Source organism: Psammomys obesus, unplaced genomic scaffold (genome assembly GCF_907164565.1).
Source record: "Psammomys obesus unplaced genomic scaffold, mPsaObe1.curated_primary_1811, whole genome shotgun sequence".
In the NCBI taxonomy this organism is placed as follows: Eukaryota; Metazoa; Chordata; class Mammalia; order Rodentia; family Muridae; genus Psammomys; species Psammomys obesus.
Window position 1 is genome coordinate 18,266,513 of NW_026596101.1, and position 20,722 is coordinate 18,287,234.

The following is a 20,722-nucleotide window of genomic DNA, read 5'->3' on the forward strand; positions in this document are numbered from 1 at the left end:
CAGGCCCCTTCACAGCTCTCCCATCCTCACAGCAGCCTGTGGTTAGCCGCGCTGTTCATTTCACACTGGTCTACCGCTTCACAAGTGGACGAAGTAGAAGGTCTTTATTTTGTAAATCTGTATGTGTCGTGGAGAAAGAAACCATCGGCTAGGTCGAATCTTACATCCCTTTTCAAACACTGCGATGAGTGAAGCTGTGCTAACAGCTGCTTTTTCAATCTCCTGCTTCCTGATAGCGTAGTAACTAGTTCACACGGTAAAAAGAACGAAGTGTGGATTTTGTCAGTTAGCTAACACCATCGTTCTTTGAAAAAGGCTTGTGTCTATCTTGTATGTTGATGTTTTTAATCGTCCAGTTTGGAGGCTGACATGTCTGTGGTTTGTTTTTAGAAGGGTTAATAGCAGGCAAATAGTTTTTCTCTTCAAATAAGCTTATTTGTTGTGGTTTTGTTTTGTTTGGAAGTGCCAGCTGTGTGTGTTTGAGGTCCCTGATGCTGCACCAGTATCCAAAATGCTGTGCTTCCATGGTTGATGCTCTACACGCCTGTATCCTGTGTGTGTGGAGGAGACCCTGCCGTACTCATGCAGAATCTGTTACAGCCATGCTGTTGGCTCCTAAGTCCTGCTGTGTGCCCTACTCCAATGTACCCTATGTTTTGAGTGTTCCAGTAGCCTGTACGATATAAAAATATCAAACTATTTACCTTTCAATAATTGTCAGTAGTTTAGGGTGTGTGTGTGTGTGTGTGTTTTCTGCACATGTGTATGTACAGAGGCCAGAATGAGGATGTTGCATGTTCTGCTCTGTCTCTCTCTGCCTTCTTCACTTGAGGCAGTTCCCACTAAACCTGGAGCTAGACTGACAGCCAGCAAGCACACATGCTCTCCTAGAGCTGACGTTACAGGCGTATGTGTCATAGCCAGTTTTATGTCAGTGCAGGCGACTGTAACTCACATCCTTATGCTTGTAGAGCAAGCACTCTGACCAACTGAGCTGTCTTCCTCGCTCCCCATATCAGTATTTTTAAGCTTGGCCCTGCAAAAGCACAAAATGTCCGTGAAAAGAAACAACAGTCTAAATATGGTCCCTGTACTGCTTTGTGTGCTGGGGGTCTATCTGGCTTGTTAGTCAAGCATTGTGTGCCACCGTCTTAGAACAAGTGCCGTATTTAGAGATTCACCTCTGACCCTTACTAATACCCCTCCCACTTACCACATCTGTTTCTTTGACTTGGTTAGCCTGTTGCATTTGTAAGAGCCGCAGCTTTTCCACTGAAGTTGTTTCTCCATTCATAAGTTAGTAAAATAGCAGGGAAAGGCATCAACTGTCCTAACCTAGACCTGTCGAATGCTTTTAATGAGTCCTTGCACCATGTGTGTCTGTGTCCCCTCTGCACTTGGTCCCCAAGGAAAAGAAAATCATTGAGAAGAGTTATGTTTGTTTTTAAATTGCAGACTAATAAGAATGAGAATAAAAATTACTTTTGACACTTCTAAGTTACACATTTATAAATCTAATGGGATCCTTGGCAGAATCTAATATATTCAAAAATACAGTGATTATAATGTATAAGAATAGCAAAAACTAAATATTGGAGGAATGGGGAAGGGTGTGTTATTATATAGACTTTGGCAAACTAAGACCACAGGGCCTGTTAGAGTGAATTAGGTTATCATAGAAACCTCAGAACCCTAAAATATTAATCTTTGGCCCATCACAGAAAAAGTGTGTTAACCTCTACTCTAGATTTCAAAACAAAACAAACAAAAATGGTAGCATATTATTGTCCTCAAATTGGGAAAGGCAGATGCAGGCATCAAAGTGAAATGGAAATATTTCCCTACAAAAAGTAGGGAATATGCCTTTCCTATTTTCAACCCTATGAGAATTTGCTAGCCTAAAAATGGGCACACTTGCCAATGGAAACCCATCCAGCTCTGTCTCTCCATCACTGTTAAGATCTGCCTGAGCACTGTGGTTCTGAGCTTTTCCCTACAGGTGTGTCGGAACAGCATCAGGTCATAGGTACCAGTAGGTGCCAGTACTAAATTCCCTGAGGATGGCACACATCAAGTCATCCTTGAAGCCATCCTTGTTGGCGACTATGTTTGTAGTCCCCAATACTTTTAGAACAATAAAACAAGGGGCAAATGACTCCGTGCTCATGACCACCCCACCCCCCCCAGCCTTGCTGCAAAGGTTCTCATAGAAATTATGAGAAAATGCCATCAGATTGCCCTGTTAGCATTTCACTTGCACGGTGTTGGGCTCATAGAGTTCTGGTGGGTATGTGTCTCTGTCACTTCTGTTATCCAACAGAATGTTCTATGATGATGGAGGTAGCAAATCCTTGTACAGTCAAATATCTAGTCATTAACCATGTGTCTGATGATGACAAAGAACTAAATTATTAGGTCCAGGAAGATCCCTCAGTAGCTAAAGCACTTGCAGCCCAAACCTGATGACTATATTTGGATCCTGAGTACCCCCAAAAGAGCAGTAGCCTACTTATCTGTCACCCCAGTGTGTCTAGAAGAAGTGGGAGTCAGAGACAGGAAGAGTTCCACAAGCTCACAGGCCACCTTGCCTGGCTTATGAAGTGGAGACGAGACCCTGTCTAAAACACGCCGGAAAGAAGACTGATACCTGCATTTCTTCTCCACAAGTGTGCCATGGCATGTGTGTGTGTGTCCACAGCCGCATTCAGGAGCACGTACAGACAGAGAACCATCAAATACAGTAATTAACAGCCCCATGTGGCTGGCAGCTGCACATTGCATGTCACAGCTCATTTAAATTCATGGTTATTAAGATGCATTGCGTTTACTTCAAAGGAGCCCGAATTGATCAAGTGCTCCTGAACATCAAGCCCCTCACTGTGTTCCCTTAATTAAGCCTCTAAAATACTCTTTGAATCCATCATTATTACAGGTGAGGAAGATGTATTTTTCATTTTATTTTATTTGAACAGATGTTTTGCCTTCATGTGTGTCTGTGCACATGTTCATACCTGTTGCCTTCAGACGCCAGAAGAGAGCATGAGGTCCCCTGTAACTGGTTGTGAGCCATGATTTGAGTGCTGGGAATCAGACCTGGGTCTTCTTGAAGAACAGACTGTGCTCTCCCCCACTTAGCTGTCTCTACAATCCCAAGGAAAGTATGTTTTAGGGATGTTCAGAAACATGAGCAGGAACATGAGTGTTCAGATGCTCAGGCCTGCAACCTCTGCTGAGTCCAGAGCCACTGCTCTGTTCATTTGTGGCCATGATGATTCAAAGGAAATGCATCACCTGTCGTGTATTCCACACTTGGGGAAACAAGCCACAGCAGACTCTTCCTTTTCCATATACATATATGTATGCATATATACATACATACGTACATACATATATACATACATACATACATACATACATATATACATATATATATATATAGAGAGAGAGAGATTAATGCAGGTATAAACTAAAAGCAACAGTCTTAGAAACAGGTGGATTTTTTTGTCATATTTAGCTTAGTGGTTCTCAGGGGAGGCCAGTTTTATTCTCATTGGGATATTTTTCAATGCCAGAGACATTTTCACATTCCACTTCTGGTGGGCACAAGTGTGTACACAGCACCACCACAAAGCCTTGCACAGCCCACATGTTCATTCTGAAGCTGAGGAGCCCTGCCCCGACGGCATTTACTAACGCACTGTGGTGATTAGGGATTGCTATGTAAAAACCGACATCACCAAAGTGAAAGGTGTTAGGGGGAAAAAAAAAGGCAGCTAGAAAAGAGTTCATTAGATGAATGTATTACACTTTAAAAGATGTGTATTCATTCACTCATTGCCCTCTTTAAGGTCTTGAATTAATTTGCGAGCATTCTGTTATAATTAAATCTTGTGTGTTAATATTCCATTTTAGGATAAATATTGAATTCTAAAGGAAAAATTGGGTAAATACAAACCTAAATGTTGCTTTAAAAAAAAAATAAGCTAAACTACCCAAGAAATGATTAAAACGCCCATTCACTTTCATTTTGCTATCTCAAAATGCTTACCCATGTTCATTTTAAGTCTTTAAATGGAATAATTAATTACTGCTTCTCAGCTTGTTTATTTTACAAATATGCCTAGATATTTCTTCATGATCTAGAACTTATTTCTGTGCTACGGCACAGCTGCCAGTGATAATTTTTAGGTTGCTTTGTTTCTGCAGCCTATGATGTGCAATCTGAAATTCTAGCTTGTAGAAATGTCCTGTTTTGTCTTTCCCTGGCAGATATCAACCACAGATTCCAGCTGAGGTGTTTAGTAAGGTTAAACCTGCTACTTCAGATGAGGCAGGATGTAAGGCTATCCAGCCTCTGGGGAACTTACTGGCCAGGGGCAGCAGGGCAGAACTTTCTCCTCTAGAATACAGAAAGTCCTGTTCCAAGTAGTGTTTTTCCTTCCACCACCAGAGCTGGAGGGGCTCAAATCCTCTTTAGCATTGCCAGCACCTCAGATTGCAAATAGGACGGGTGAATTCTAGGTTTTTCTGAGCTTTTTCCATCCTCTGAAAACAAACTGCTTTAGGATCACTTCCCAGAATATGCCATTTAAAAATAGGAGATGGAAAGATAGCTAATTAAGTTTAATTCAAACAAATGTTTGCCTAACATCTGCACTCCCCTGGCAATATGGCTGCTGCAGGACAAAAACATATTCAATAAACACAAACCTTGCACTCATGGTGGGAGAGATCCAGACATGCTCGGAGCTACCCAGGGGCACTTGACAGGACTTGGAGATGTGACAGAAATGGAATCTGAGAAACTCTACAAGAACTTCCCATCAGTACTGGGCATTCCATGTGCTTGTGCAGTGTGCGTCAGTGGCAGCAATGTTACATCTTTGGGGTCAGATTTTTAGAAATTATATTTTCAGACACTTAAATTTGTTTAAAGGTGAATAATTGACTAAATTACAAGTCTTATATCCTCTTCCCTCAACTTATGGATTTTCCAACAGTATTTCTATCCTGTTTCTGATGAGTCACTCTCAAGCAGTCCTTGACTTATGGTTTCAAACTTACTGAGATGCCTTCACACATTCAAATGACCTGTACAGAATATTACATTTGCCTTCCAAGAGCTTCAGATTTTATGATCATCCATCCCAAGTGCTTCACTGATTCTTGAAAATCCAATAAGTAAAGTTAAAAAAAAAATCACTCTTACATTATCTTCATTGTCTTGCTGCTGTTTGTACACTTGGCAAGATTTCTGCTTAAAGTCCCACATTTTTGGTCAAGGGTTCACTCACACATTAGTTTGGAAATACAAGAAGAGCTTGTTAATCTAAATACTTTTACACAAAGCTCATGCAAAAAGTACCCAATGCACAAAACTACTCAGCACTGGGTGTCTTCAACGTGCCTATTCTTTATTATGATACATCTTGGACTAGCTGAAGTCATAATAATTTGCCACTATGACCCCCAGGACTATTTTCAGGCATTATTTTCATAAAGAAAGACTTAAGTCTTTCTTTAGGAAAGCCAGCAAGGCCTGGTGGGTTGATGACCCTGAAGCCTAGAATCCATGCAGCTTTGTTCCTGGGAATCTTGGGTTTGATCTAGCTTCTTCATTCTTGAGACATGGGTCATTTAGGAAGCTTGTTAACGTTTTGAAGTGTTACAGCTTCTGATACTTTTTCATCTCCACCTTTTCTCTCCCCTCATTCTATGAGTCCATTGTTACAATCCCATGACTCATCTGAGGGTCTGTTCATGTTTTTGGTTTTTAGTTGTTGATGTTGCTGCTGCTGTTTTCAGCTTGTTTTTTCTGTGTTTCTCAGACTGGGAGATTGGTTTTGTTCTGCCTACCAGTTTGTAAGGGATTTTCTAACACATCAAATTTGTTGCTCAGCCATGTTTATTTTTATTGTAATCTCTATACCTTTTCAGTTCTCAAATGTCCATTTGGGAGACTAAAGACATGGCTCAGCAGTTAAGCAAAGGTATCGCTCTTGCAGAGGATACTAGGTCTTGGGTCCCACACCCACATCCAGCAGCTCACAACTCCCCTCCCCCCCGTAACTCTAGCTCCAAGGGATCTGATGATTTTGGATTTCTTATATGAGTTTTGCAACTGCAAACTCAGCAACAGTGTCTCTATGATGATGCTTTATATGTCTGAGAAGACACTGGGAACACGGCTCCACTGGTAGAGTGCTTGTCTAGGTCCGGGCACCATGCCCAGCACTGTATGAAACCCAGCTTGGTGTGCTCACCTCTAATCCTAGCATGTGGGAGGCAGAGGAAGGAGGTCCAGAAGCTCAGGGTCATTTTCCCTATATGATGAATCTGAGGCCACCTTGCACTACATGAGAGAGACCCTGTCTCTAGATAAATAAAACATCTGCCAGATAACTTAACATTCTTATGATCTCAACCTTGGTGTCTATTTACTATACTTTCTTTTATTCACTTTGAGGCCTTTGTGGGTTTTCTTACCTTTTCTTACCTCTCATGAAAAGTATATTTTCACTGAGATGTGAACATTAAGTTTCTAGATCTGGGTCTTACTTAAGGCTCCGATTCTCTGGCATCCTCTGGCTGTGTTGAAAGGTGTGATTCTTAACAACAAGGAGAGATTGATGGCCAGGTTCCATTGCTGACCTCATCACAGGCCAGGGGAAGGACGCGCATTCTGACTTTCTGTTGTGTCTCCACTCCCTGGCAAGAAACTTCCTGGCCATTTGAGAGTCCTACCCCCTGACAGAGTGAGTTACAGCCTCCTTACCAAAAAGTGCTGGTGGAAGTACTAATTCTCCTCAGACCTCAAGACAGAGAGATAGGAGGAGGCTTCATTTCTGCTAGGTCTGTGTGGTGACCTAGGACCCCTGATGTTAGCAGATGATCTTGACTGATGTTAGCAGTTTGAAAAGAATGGGTGTTGTCCATGCTTAGCAGGACTAAAAGTCTGGCTTCCCACACAGCCCAGTAAAGAAGAAATCTGAGCTCCCTGCTCCATGCCTGCTGGCTTTTGTAGGAGTGAGGTCATGGGTGGTCTCAGTGGGATTTTGCCAAAGGAAAGCATTCTGGTGTTAATGTGCTCTGCGTGCTACACTGCATCATTTCTGGCTCCTGGCCTAACCACAACAGGCTTTGTTGTGGTTTTTCCAGTCCTTGCTCATTGGTACATCCTGACCTGGCTGATGTGACACAAAAGGAAAGCCCAGGGACCTTGCCACTGTGCTCATTTCTGAGGTCTCAGAGGGCTTCATCATCCTTCAGAGAAACCTGATCATGCCTTGATACATGATATCCAGAGCTGGGTTTACTTATTATAATGAGAAAAGCCCATCTGTGTCCTCTTATCAAAAGAGGAAGTCCCTTTTCAGGCTTACAAACTCAGAGACGACAGATGCTATTTTTTTATGCTATTGTTGACATTTACTCATTTTTAAAAACATTTCCCAAAATCTACAGTACTGCTTTTATTGTTTGTTTTTAATTTTAAAGAATTAAAAAGAAAAAAAATCAGAGTTTTTCTGTAGCAGTTCTCATTTGTTCTAGGTAGGGTTTCTATTGCTGTGATGAAACACCATACAACTTGGGGAGAAAGGGGTTATTTATTCAGCCTTTGCTTCCACATCACAGTACATCAAAGAAAGTTGCGACAGAAACTCAAGCTGGGCAGGAACTTGGAGGCAGGAGTTTGTACAGAGGCCATGGAGGAGCTTACTGGCTTGTTCCCCATGGCTAGCTCAGCTTGTTTTCTCACAGAACCCAGGACTGCCAGCCCAGGCATGACACTTCGGGAAGTGGGCTGGGCCCTCCTCTAGTAAGCCTCCCCAAGACTAACCTCCATCTAGATTTAATGGAAGCATTTCTCTACTTGGGCTCCCTTCTCTCTGTTGACTCTACCTTGTGTCACGTTGACATAAAACTAGTCAGCACGCCATCTTTTGCTTGATTTCTTCACTGTTCAGTGCTGGCTGAGTGGGTAGGTTTGTCTTGCTCTTTAGGATTTCACTGAGTGTCACATTTATGTTAATTGTCTTCCTGTGTGTGAGTGTGTGTGTGTGAGTGTGTGTGTGTGTGTGTGTGTGTGTGTGTGTGTGTTGGGAATCAGAGACAAACCTCCAGTGTCATGCCATAGGTTGTCTGAACAGTGAGCCCCAGTAGTTGAGTTGATTCCAAGTGGGTTCCACCCCACCCAGCTTTTTAAAATGTGGGTTCTGGGCATGAACTTTGTTCTTCATGCAACTTTGCCAACTCTCAGCCCCCAGTTTTCTTTTCACCTCACATCATGGCATTTTCCCAGGGATTGTCACCTCTTCATTAATTATCTTTTTGAATCAGCGACTTAGATGATATGAATCTATCTAGCCAGACAGCAAGTGTTCTCCACCTGGAAGGTTCTGTTGAGAAATATCTGGTTGTACAGTGGTACAATTATGTGAGCAAATATTTCCAAAGAAGAAATGAAACCTTGACATGTGCTTGTACATTTTATTTACTTACTAAAAATTCATATATTTGAAAGACTTAGTATTAATGACCAGGGAGACTCTAACCAACCCCAAATTATTAGATGTCTGTGAATGCATGGGTCCTTTGAGAAACCTGACTTCTTGTTTGCCTCTATCCAAAGATGTATCACAGTGGGTATTATTTCAGGTTCTAAATTAGTTGTTTTCTTTCTTGGCTGAACAAGAAATGTTCAGTTGAATTCATGTTCATGGCTAGGGTGGGCTGAAAGCCGAATCTGAAGGAGAAAATCTTATGCAAGTGATTTACTGAGGTCAGCATCTCAGGAGAAGCATAAAGAGGGCAAGGAAGTGGATTAGTGCTGGGAGAGGAAAAAGCACAGAGGTAGCTGACTTTAGAGACTAGTGCACTCGAGGCAGAAATTGCACTATGGAAATTTTGTCCTCCAGAACCCCAGTGACTCCATGTTCCACCATGGGTCTGGGTAGCCTCTCCAAGAGAGGACTCATTTGATCCTGTCAAGTGTTTGTTAATGAAGCAACTTATGACACTCAGAGGCTTGCCCTTGCAGAAGGATAGTTCAGCTGTCTCATATATATTATTCAGTAAACATCGGTACCACAGTATCAAGTACTGTGTATCCACCACCCTGATTGTCTGCATTAGGAAGCAGGAAATGGTTGTGTCTTCTAAATTCATGAACTTAGAAGTCGAATGGTTGAGACAGTGAACATCAATAATCACAAAAATATCAAATATAACTGTAAAAAAAAACAGTGTGTGTATGTGTGCTTGTGTGTGTGTGTGTGAGTGTGTGTATGCATGCACACATGCAGGTGTACACATTCCACAGCATGTAGCATTTGGAGGTCAGGGGTCAACATTTCAGAAGTCTGTTCTCTCCTCCCCCCTTGTTTTGAGGCAAAGCCTTTCTCTTTTCCGTTTCTGCCATTTCATCGCATACTCACATTTCCACAATTCTCCTGTCTCTCGGCTTCCTTTCTGCTTCTTGCATCTCTGCTACACACAACCACATCCAGCTTGCTATGTGAGATTGAGGGATGTGCTGGGAAGCCTATCAAGTTGGTTGCCACGCCAAAAAACAAACAAACAAACAAACAAACAAACAAACAAACAAATCTTTATGGCAAGCCACCTGAAATCAGGAAGTTTGCTTATAGCACCCAGCATTTGTTAGGAATTTGTATGCTAGTGAGAGATTTTTCAGGGGGCTCAGCTGTTCATGTTGGTCTTGCTCAGCAATGGCTGGTGGTTGATCTAGGCTGGCTTTGACTGGTACTCTGGCTTACTTGTCTCTACTCCATCCTCCTCATCCTTCAGCAGCCCAGCCAGGGCATGTCCTCACAAACACAGAGGAGAGAGTACAAGCATTTTAAGCCACTGTTAGTGTCCCAAACATCAACATCCTAGTGGCCAAATCAAGCCACATGACCATATGCAGGATCAGGTTTCAACAGATACTTTCTACCTCCTGGTAGGAAGAGCTTCAACTCCCACGGCAAACGGTGTGAGTTTAGGAAAGTATGTGGAGTTGAGCTATTAAGGTCCTGGTGAAAAAGAGGTGAGCATAGGCCAGGTGATTCTGTATCACTCTAGAACAAGCAGGATGTATCATCATTGCCAAGGCCTAGTGTCCCTGCTTGAACCCTGGGCAGCAATTTGCCTCATTCCTCCCCTGAGCCCTGCCACAGAATGCAACCCAGCCCTCAATAGTCCCTTCTTCAGCTACCAGCTGCACTTTAACCTGCGTCTTAAGACATCTCAGTGCTGTGTACGTGATTCACTGTTACTATTTTTCTTCCCATGCCACCAGACTTCGTATTTAATGTATATTTTGCATCCCTGTGAGAAATTTGAAGTGATTTACAACACACACATTGACTAGGTGGTCTCTAGCAACTCTGAGGCGGCTCTGCATCTCAGTGGATGGCAGAACTTTATAAGGAAAAAGTCTAATTGCCACATGAGGGAGCCACCCAGAAAGGCACTAAAAGCTCCTCCAGGGAGATCTTTCTCCTCAGAACAAGTCTGAGACTGAACAATCAGACCTCAGAGTTCTGACTTCAGCTCTGTTGCAATCTTGTTCTGTTTTGAAAGAACATCTTGAGTGTCCTTCCTGTTCTGTCTGGAGACAAGGGGCGTTTAACCTGAGGGGGCCAGGGAGTTCTGTTCCTGGCATATGAGAAAGGGTGGGGAGGGAAGGGAGCAGGAGAACAGAAAAGAAGGAGGGAAAGGAAAAGGAGTTTAGAAGGTCCTCACAGCATACTCCCCAAGGAGGAGGCTAATAACACAGTAGATACCATCATGACAGGACTGTCAAAACCTCGGAGCCTCAAAGTCTTGTTATATCTTGACGTATGGAAAGAAAAACATCATTATAAAAATCCGACTCCAGGTGCCCAAGGAAGCTGATCTAGCATGAAATAGGAATCTCAAGTAAGTTCTCTCAGCTGTCATGAGCACTTCCTGCCCTTACAGAGAATCCAGGTTCAGTTCTCAGCACTCCCGTGGCAGCTCACAGCCGTCCTTAACTCCAGTTCTAGATATTTCATATTATTTGTGGATGTTGTGAAGGGAATTATTTTCCTAATTTCTTTCTCAGCCTTTGCAAGACTTCTTTCTCAGCCTTTCAGGTTTGCAAGAAGGATGGCTACTGAATTTTTTTGAGTTAATTTTATATCCAGGCAATTTGCTGAAGGTGTTTATCAGCAGTAAGAGTTCTCTGTTAGAAGTTTGGGGGTCACTTGTGTATACTATCATATAATCTGTGAATAGCAACACTCTGACTTCTTCCTTTTCAATTTGTATCCCCTTGATCTCCTTTAGCTGTCTTGTTGCTCTAGCTAGAATTTCAAGTACTATATGGAATAGGTATGGAGAGAGTGGGCAACCTTGTCTTGTCCATGATTTTAGTGGAATTACTTTAAGTTTCTCTCCATGTAATTTAATGTTGGCTATAGGCTTGCTGTATATTGCCTTTATTGTGGTTAGGTATGTACTTTGTATCCCTGATCTCTGGAAGACCTTTTACATGATGGTGTGTTGGATTTTGACAGTCTTTCTCAGCACCTATTGAGATGATCATGTGTTTGTTTGTTTTTGTTTTTGTTTTTTTCCTTTCAGTTTGTTTATATGGTGGATTACATTGATGGATTTTCATACTCTGAAACTCTGCATCCCTGGGATGAAGCCTATTTGATCATGGTCGATAATGTTTTTGATGTGTTCTTGGATTAGGTTTGCACATATTTCTTTTGAGTATTTTTGAATCAATATCCATAAGGGAAATCAGTCTGAAAGATCTTTTTTTGTTGTTTGCGTCTTTGTGTAGTTTAGGTATCAGGGTGACTGCAGCCTCACATAAGTTTGGCAATGTTCTTTCTATTTCTGTTTCATGAAATAGTTTGAGGAGTATTGATATTCACTCCTCTTTGAAGGTCTGGTAGAATTCTGCACTAAAACCATCTGATTCTGGTTTTTTTATTGTTGTTGCTGTTGGGAAACTTTCTAAAAACTGCTTCTATTTCCTCAGAGGTTATAGGTCTATTTAAATTGTTTACCTGACCTTGATGTTACTTTGGTAAGTAGTATCTATCATGAAAAATCATCCATTTCACTTAGATTTTCCAATTTTGTGGAGTACATGTTTTTGATTTAAAGATGCTTTGGATTTCCTTGGTGTCTGTGGTTATGTGCCCCTTTTCATTTCTGATTTTGTTAATTTCTGTGTTGTCTCTCTGCCTGTTAGTTAGTTTGACTAAGGGTTTGCCTATCTTATTGATTTTCTCAAAGAAACTTGGTTTTACTGATTCTTTGAACTGTTTTCTTTGTTTCTAGTTTTTTTTTTTTTTTTTTTTTTATTTCAGGCCAGAGTTTGATTATTTCCTACTGTCTACTCCTCTTGAGAGTGTTTGCTTTTTTTTTTTCCCCTAGAACTTTTAGGTGTGCTGGTAAGTTGCTGAGATCTCTCCAATTTCTTTATGAAAGCACTTAATGCAGTGAACTTTCCTCTTAGCACTGCTTTCATTGTGTTCCACAAGTTTGGGTATGTTGGGAATTCATTTTCATTAAATTCTAGAAAGTTTTACATTTCTTTCTCTATTTCTTCCTTGATTTGGTAGTCACTGAGTAGAGAGTTGTTCAGTTTCCATGAGTTTGTAGGCTTTCTGTTGTTTCTGTTGTTGTTGAAGTCCATGTTGTTGAAGTCTTTAGTACACGATGGTACGATAAGATACAGGGGGTTGTTTCAGTTTTCTTGTATATGTTGAGACTTGCTTTGTGACTGATATATGGTCAGTTTTGGAGAAGGTTCTGTGAGGTGCTGAGAAAAGGGTATATTTTGTGTTTGGTTGTAGGTATCCGTTAGGTCAATTTGAATCATTACATCTGTTAGTTTCATTATTTCTCTGTTTAGTTTCTGTCTGGATGACCTGTTCAATGGTGAGAGTGGGGTATTGGAGTCTCCCACTATTAATGTGTGGGGTTCAATGTGTGATTTAAACTTTAGTAATGTTTCTTTTACGAATGTGGGTTCCCTTGCATTTGGGGTATAAGACATCATATTGGTGAATTTTTCCTTTCATGAGTATAAAGTGTCCTTCCCTGTCGTTTTTCTTTTTTTCAATTTTGGTTGAAAGTATATCTTATTAGATATTGGAATGGCTACTCCAGCTTGATCTTGGATCCATTTGCTTGGACAATCTTTTTGCAGGCCTTTACTCTGACATAATGTCTATCTTTGTTGCTGATGTATGTTTCTTGTATGCAGCAGAATGATGGATACTTTTTTCATATCCATTCTGTTAGCTTGTGCCTTCTTATTAAAGAGTTGAGCATGCTGATGTTGAGAGATATTAATAACCAATGATTATGAATTTCTGTTATTTTGTTGGTGATGGTGGTAGTGTGTGTTTGTGTGTATGCGTATGTGCATGCCTGCATGTGTTTGTGTTTGTGCTTTTTTTTTTTTTTTTTTGCTTTTGCTGGTGTGAAATTATTTATGTCCTGTGTTTTCTTGGTTGTAGTTAAACTCCTTGAATTTGCATTTTCCTTCTAATATCTTCTGTGGGACTGGATTTGTGGATAAATATTGTTTAAATTTGGTTTTGTAATGGAATATCTTATTTTCTCCATCTATGGTGACTGAAAGTTTTGCTGGATATAGTAGTCTGGGCTGGCATCTGTGGTCTCTTAGATACTGCAAAACATCTGCCTAGGCTCTTCTGGCTTTTAAGGTCTCTGTTGAGAAATAAGGTGTAATTCTAATAGGTCTGCCCTTATATGTTACTTGGCCTTTTTCCCTTGCAGCTTTTAACATACTTCTTGGTTCTGTACTTTTAGTGTTTTGATTATTATGTGGTGGGAGGATTTTCTTTTGTGGTTCAATCTGTTTAGTGTTCTGTAAGCTTTCTGTACACTTATCAGCATCTCTTTCTTGAGGTTAGAAAAATTTTCTTCTATGATTTTGTTGAAAATATTTGCTGGGCCTTTCAGCTGAGAATCGTCTCCTTCTTCTATTCCTATTATTCTTAGGTTTGGTCTTTTCATAGTGTCCAAAATTTTCTGAATGTTTTGTGTCATAAACTTTTTGCAATTAACACTTTCTCTGGCAAATGTATCACTTCTTCTATTGTGTCTTCTATGCCTGACATTCTCTATTTCATCTCTTGTGTTCTGTTGGTGATGTTTGCATCAATAGTTTCTGGTTTCTTACCTAAGTTTTCCATCTCTAGGATTCCCTCCGTTTTTACCTTTATTGCTTCTATTTCCATTTTCAGGTCATGGACAGTTTTATTCATCACCTTCACCTGTTTGATTCTATTTTTCTGTATTTGTTCCAGGTATTTATTTATTTCCTTTTTTACAGGCCTTTAACATCTTCATAGGATTAGCTTTAGGGTCATCTTCTTGTGCTTCAGCCGTGTTAGTATATCCAGGGCTTACTGTAGTAGGATAGCTGGGCTTTGCTGGTGCCATACTGCCCTGGCTATTGTTGATTGGGTTCTTAAGTTGGCCTTCAGCCATGTGTTTGTCCCTGGTGCTGACAGGCCTCTGGAAATGCAGGTAGAGCTATGGGCTGGAAAATGGAGTTCAAGGAAGAGAGTGTAGATTACCACTGTTAGGTGTGCTTTAGGGGGTCCCAGCAGGTAGGAGATTGGGGGGAGGGGATTGGTTGTCCCTGGTGTCAACCTCTGGAAATGCAGGCACAGCTGTGGGACAGGAAATGGAGTGCACAGCTCATAGTTTCTGGGCTTGTGGGTGAGTGAGGGGCACATGACCTGGCAGGCAGGGGGTTGGAGGGGAGAGGTCTCACCTGCTTCTCACTGGTGCCAGCATGCCTCCAGAAATGCCTTGATAGTATTTTCTTTATTATTTTGCATTCACATTCTTTAAAATCCTTGCCTAAGTCTTAATTTAAAGATTCAAACACATTTCTGTTTACTTTTTGCTCTTGGGAAAGCATACCCCAGCAGGTTTTGGCTACATTTCTCCAGTTTTGTGATGCTGCTTTTCGTGTAAATATGTTATAATTCTGACACTGCAGCTCCCTTGGCTTGTGCACTGCTGACACCTAGAGAGGCCAATGTTCTAAAAATAGTGAAGCCCTTTTTTGAAGTCTTGATTTCTAGTCTAGTTTCATCACAATCAGACAGCTTTGGAAGTTGTTGGTAGTTCCTCGAATGTGGTTAATTCCTATAATTCCTGTACTTAAAAAGGAAATGTTTAGATATAACTTCCAGTACATCAGCATCAAATCAGACCTATTAATTTGACTTTACAAAGATTCTATTAAATTATGTTTATTGAAAGATTAATGTATAAAATACTTAAGTGTTTGTGTCTCTCTGTGTGTATGTTCACATTCCGATACATGTGGAGGTCAGAAGAGGGCATTGGATTCCTCCAGCTGCTGGTTGTGAGCTGCCTGATGTGGGTGCTGGGAACAGAATTCTAGTCCTTTGTAAAAACAATAATCACAGGAATGTTGTAGCCTCAAAGTAGAGAGAAAGGTGGGCCCTAGTCTCTACACCTCTATGAAGGCATTAATCCTGTTCGTATGGGCCCTATCATCAGCTCTCACCATGTACCTAGTGACCTCCCTGCCTCATGGTACTGTCATCTTAGGGATTAGGCTTAAGCATGTGGATTTCAGAAATACAAACATTTAGTCCTTAGCAATGAGCACTTAGAAAGTTGGTTCTTTAAAGTATTAGTTTAGCCTGAATGATACATCAGGTGGGTCTATGGATTTCCCTTTGATCCATGCTAGCTTGAAATACCTCATTTTTATTTTTGATTGTTTTATTTTGAACCGATTCAGAGTGATTCTATTGCTTGAGACCGAGATGAGTATTTTCTAAAGGATGGCATGTGGAGATTAATTAGCAGGTTCTCCAGTCACATAAATTGGTATACATAGTAAATGAAAACATGTTAAAAATAGCAGCATATGCTACTCAATAATAAAAATACAGGTCAGTGGGAGACATAGTTTTGTAATATTCTAATGACAGTAGCCAACATCATACAGAAGAAACATTGGCAGTCGGGAAGGTATCCATTTCACATGGTTTACTTCTGTATCTTTTATTTATGTAAACCAATATCAAAGTCAAGCATAGATTATAATTATGGAGAATTTATTGAAAAGCATGCCCACTTGTTATCTGACATGAAAGATAATAACTATACCAGATTTTACAATCAAACACTAGAATTCGAAGGATCACAATGACTAGGATCCTAGTCAGCTGCTCCCGTCTTTCACTCTAGAAAGTACTTCTGCATTTGCTGTTGCAGCCTTGGGATGGGTGTTCAATCATTTTGAATCATATCCCAGTGATTTCATCCTGAGCTTCAGGGCAGGCAATAGGCATTTGGAATGAATTCAACTTGCAAAGACAGAGGCACCACAATTTGCTCTAAAGAAATACTGACATCCTTCACCAACAATAAGAGTGGAATAGCAATGTTTCCCTGAAGTGATGCGTTCAGCGTTCAAGGTACTGTGCAAATCAGTAGAACCTTCTGCTTGAGCAAACTGTGGAAAACGAGTCATCAGGGTAATGAAGAAGCGTGATCGTTAAATCCCATTGCTCATCTTTAAAGTTCATTTAGGCATGTCTTTCCTTAGCAGCACTGTGGCAAAGTACAAATTCAAAACCACTCCACATTGCTTTGAACAGCAGTCTGTGAGGAATTAAAATAAATTGCTATGGTTTAATAATACTCATGTGTCTTACTGTTTCTTTAAAACTAAATCAAGATCCAGAGGCATGTAGGTACTTTATACTCTGTAAATAGTGGATTGATAAACCAACATGGTCTCTTTAATTTAAAAAGTGCTCTTCGCTTCCTAGATTGTCGGTGCTCCTCCCCCACCCCTTCCAACATACATTTTCTATCCTACTTCATGGGTTTCCAGTGACCGACACATAAACTGTTTTGGGATAAACCATGATAGAAAAAGGTCATTGTCTCTTCCGTCTCTTGGGAGCACACGCTGAGAAACTGTATTGCACTACCCATTGTGAGGCAGAGTACCTGCTTTCTATTCCGCAGTGCATGCCACCTGCTTGAGTGATGGCTGCCAGTGTCACTGTGATGAGGAAAATCAGCTAGAAGTTACTCAGCTTTCTCTTTGAGCATGTCACCACCTCAGCTTGTTTTGCCATGAGAACGCAACTCAGTGAGCTTCTGGAGTTTTCTGCCCTCATTTGCAGAGTCATTAGTTTTGTAGAAAACTATTTTGGTTTTTTTGTTCTGAGAAAATATGACCAGGGTCACAGTTCCATGTTTCTAAAATTTTTTGTTTTACTTTTTGACAAATTTATACATGTACATTCTGAGTTGGGGCATTTCCCCCATACATCTATCATGCTGTCTCATCTCCCCTCTCTTCCTATAACACTTTTCTAAGAAATCCCCTTCTTACTTTGATCTCCTGCATTTTTTAACCTGGAACACTCATGAGGGTTGGAGTCTCATGGGTCCCTCTCCTATGTATGATAAAACAGTGATGATGTCAGTCTTGTGCAAGTTTTGTGCAGGTGCCGTGAGCTTGTGAGTGTAATAAAACAGTCAGGTCATCTCTAAAAGACACAGTTTCTCAGTTTCTCCTAACCTCCGGATCTTACGTTCTTTCCATTTCCTATTCAGTGATGTTACCTGTGATTGTGGGGTTTGGAGATGTTTTGTGATGTAGGTGCCCTATTTAGGCCTGGGTGTTTCTGAAACACTTATCTTCTACACTTTGACCAGCTGAGACTATACTACCACTGACCACTGGTAGTGGGGGAAAAAGTTTCTTTTTGGTAGAGGCTGAGTGCTATACTAATCCATGGGTATAAAGTATTGAAAAGGCAGTTTGGCACCATGTCAATGCAGCAAAACAACGGTAGAAAGTTGTCCTCTATGGCCTATTGCCTCCCTGCGGCAGGTTCTTAGCCAAGTTTATAGTACCTGTAAAGAGTAAAGCATAACTCTTCTTCTGTGGAGGGGGCCTTAAGTTCAGTCACAAAAGGGATTTGGTTACCTCCGTAATAGGCATGCCACTACTACACAGGGAGTCGTATTTTTGTCAGGCGGGCTCATGGGCTGTACAGCCGGCCAAGAGTTCTCTCCTCCAGCAGCTTCACTAGCACCTTCAAACATCATGAAAGCTTTCCAGCAGGAAGAAACTTTTAGCTCAGAGCCATCTTGATTCTCAGTGCTTGGAACCTAGATGTATAGCGTGTCCCGCAATAGGGTCTCGTGTTCTCATTCTGATGGGCAACCAAGCATACTGGCAATAGTCCCAGTTACGATTTGAAAACGCATAAAGTGGTTTCTCATGTCATCCTCTTGAGAAGTCACAACAACACTTGGCACACTGGGAATCCAGCTTGTGCGTGTTCACCGCTGTGCTGTTTAGGTGTATTTGCTCCTGGGGAGGCTGGAGCAGTTTCCTTACACTCTTCACTTAGTCGCTGCAAAAGCAGATTCGGATTCTGTGTTCACTTCTCGTGGAGTAACTAGTGAAAAGTAAATACTTTCTCCACCACCGCTTTCAGCTTGGACAATTCCCAGTTATTTGTTCATTTTTGTGAATTGGCAACCTAATACAGCAGAGTAACCTCAAAGTGTAAATTCAATAAACATAAACAAATGTTATCAAATTACTTTAGTCGAGATTAACTGCTGGCAGATATCTACTTGAAAAAAAATAAGCCTGCCTCGTGAGGCTATTAAATAGAGTAAAACTATGGCTTGATCTCTATAGTGGAGTCATTATTTAGTATTCTCATTTACATTTATATTTTCCTAACTCAGATATCCTTTAGAAAGCCATCCGTGGAACATTCATACATTCCCACACTGGTATTGTTGTAATCATCATTACTGTTTTGAGAGAGGGCCTCCTAATCAATGCCTTTGATTGTTTAATAGATGTTCTACATGCTACCAGTTACATTATCTGTACAGAGGCAATTCTGTAAAAGGAAAGAATCATAAAGAATGAACATTGCATGCTCTGTGCTATAGAAGACCAAATGCACTGTTTTTCAGGGAATAAAATAAACCCGTGTTGACAAAAATTTGAGTGCTTTGTCTCAGAGCCTCTTGGGGGCTCCTTTATCAGTCATTCATACTCTTTTGACTTTTCAAGATTTTCAAGATCTCCTGTCAGGATTCAAATGATATACTGTGGAGCTACAAAAATTTAGGTGCTAATTCTGCCTTGTACAATCTTGGAAAAGCTACTGGACTTCACTGAGCAACATTTTCTCCATTTCAATGCTAGGAATTGAACCAGGGTCTCACAAAGTCTACCATATTCTACCATTGGCTCCCAGCTTGTAAAAACGCTGTTATTGTTACCCATTTAAGGTACTCAGGAGGATTAAATGAGACAGTGCATACACACCATCTACAGGGTTCTGGGGAAATTGTCAGGCCCTTGGATTTAAGTGTTAGCAGTTTCTGCTTTGTACAAAAAAACAGTCGGGGGATGAAAAGAAAAAAAGCAGTGAGATACAGTGAAGCTCACAAATAAGATAAATGTATTTTGAACAAAAACTAGAACAGAAACAGAAAGTAGGAAAAGCAGCTGCAGCTCAGGGGCGGCTGGACTGTGTGTCTGAAGTAAGCAGTAGGCCAAGAACAGGCTGCTAGCATTAATAAGGGCCACAAGAGATGCCTAGAGAGAGGTGACCAGAGGCTGCTCACTGCTCCAAGAAAGTGACAGGATGGCGAGGAAATAGTATCCGGCCACCACTTCCCTTTTTCAGCTACAAGCTCCAGCCTTCTTTCACACTTTGCAGCTCCTGTGCTGTTCTTAGGATAAAGAAAACCTCAAGCACCTGTCCCTACTCTCTGCTAAAATCACCTGTTACTTCTGGGACCCCACTCCCTAAAGAAGCAAGGACATTTCCCCACCATTAGGCAAGCAGTTTTGTATTGGACATTGGCTGGATGTCCTCTAAACTAACTCAGTTGTGACACTCTATACCTGGACATGGAGAGAGGTGCCACAGGTCGGGGCCCTCAGGCTGCTTCCCCTGTGCTTTTGACCAAGCATTCGAAGTTGGCATTCCAACTCCTTCCTTGTGTTCCTCATGTCCTGGCGGGACTCACAGAAGCTAGGGAAACATGCCTACCAGATTGCTGTAAAGGGTGGAGACAAAGACACGAGAGCGACATGGGAAGGAGGGATAAGAGACATCTGTGCTCCATCTGAGAACATCACACCCCAGCATCTCAGTATATCCATTTCCCTGAGAGCTCTTTGAGTCTTGTTTTTTATTTTTATGGTGACTCCATTGCAAACTCACAATTGTTAATAAACCAGGTGGGGAAACCTATTAAAACATGGGTGTTCAAATTTTTCTTGGTTTTTGTGTACAACTTTTTTTCATCAGGGTCTGGGGCAGGAGCCATCTGAAACCTGGAATGGCCTACTAGCTGACAAAGATTGGTCAGATTTGTAATCCAGAGACTGAAGCAAACAAACCAAACAAACATCAGGAAAAAAAAATAAACACATCTATCATAACATCACAGCTGTGCTCATGATTCAGTTTTTATTTCCCTCCCTAGACTTTGTACTGAGTGTACACTTTGAATTCCTGGGGAAAAAAGACATCAGTGATTTATAGTCTCATATCCCTGTGGATCAAGAGCCTCAACCTGATGTTATGAGCGTTTGAGGCCCAGCTGCTGAATATAGGCAAGTGGAGGAGAAAACGGGGTG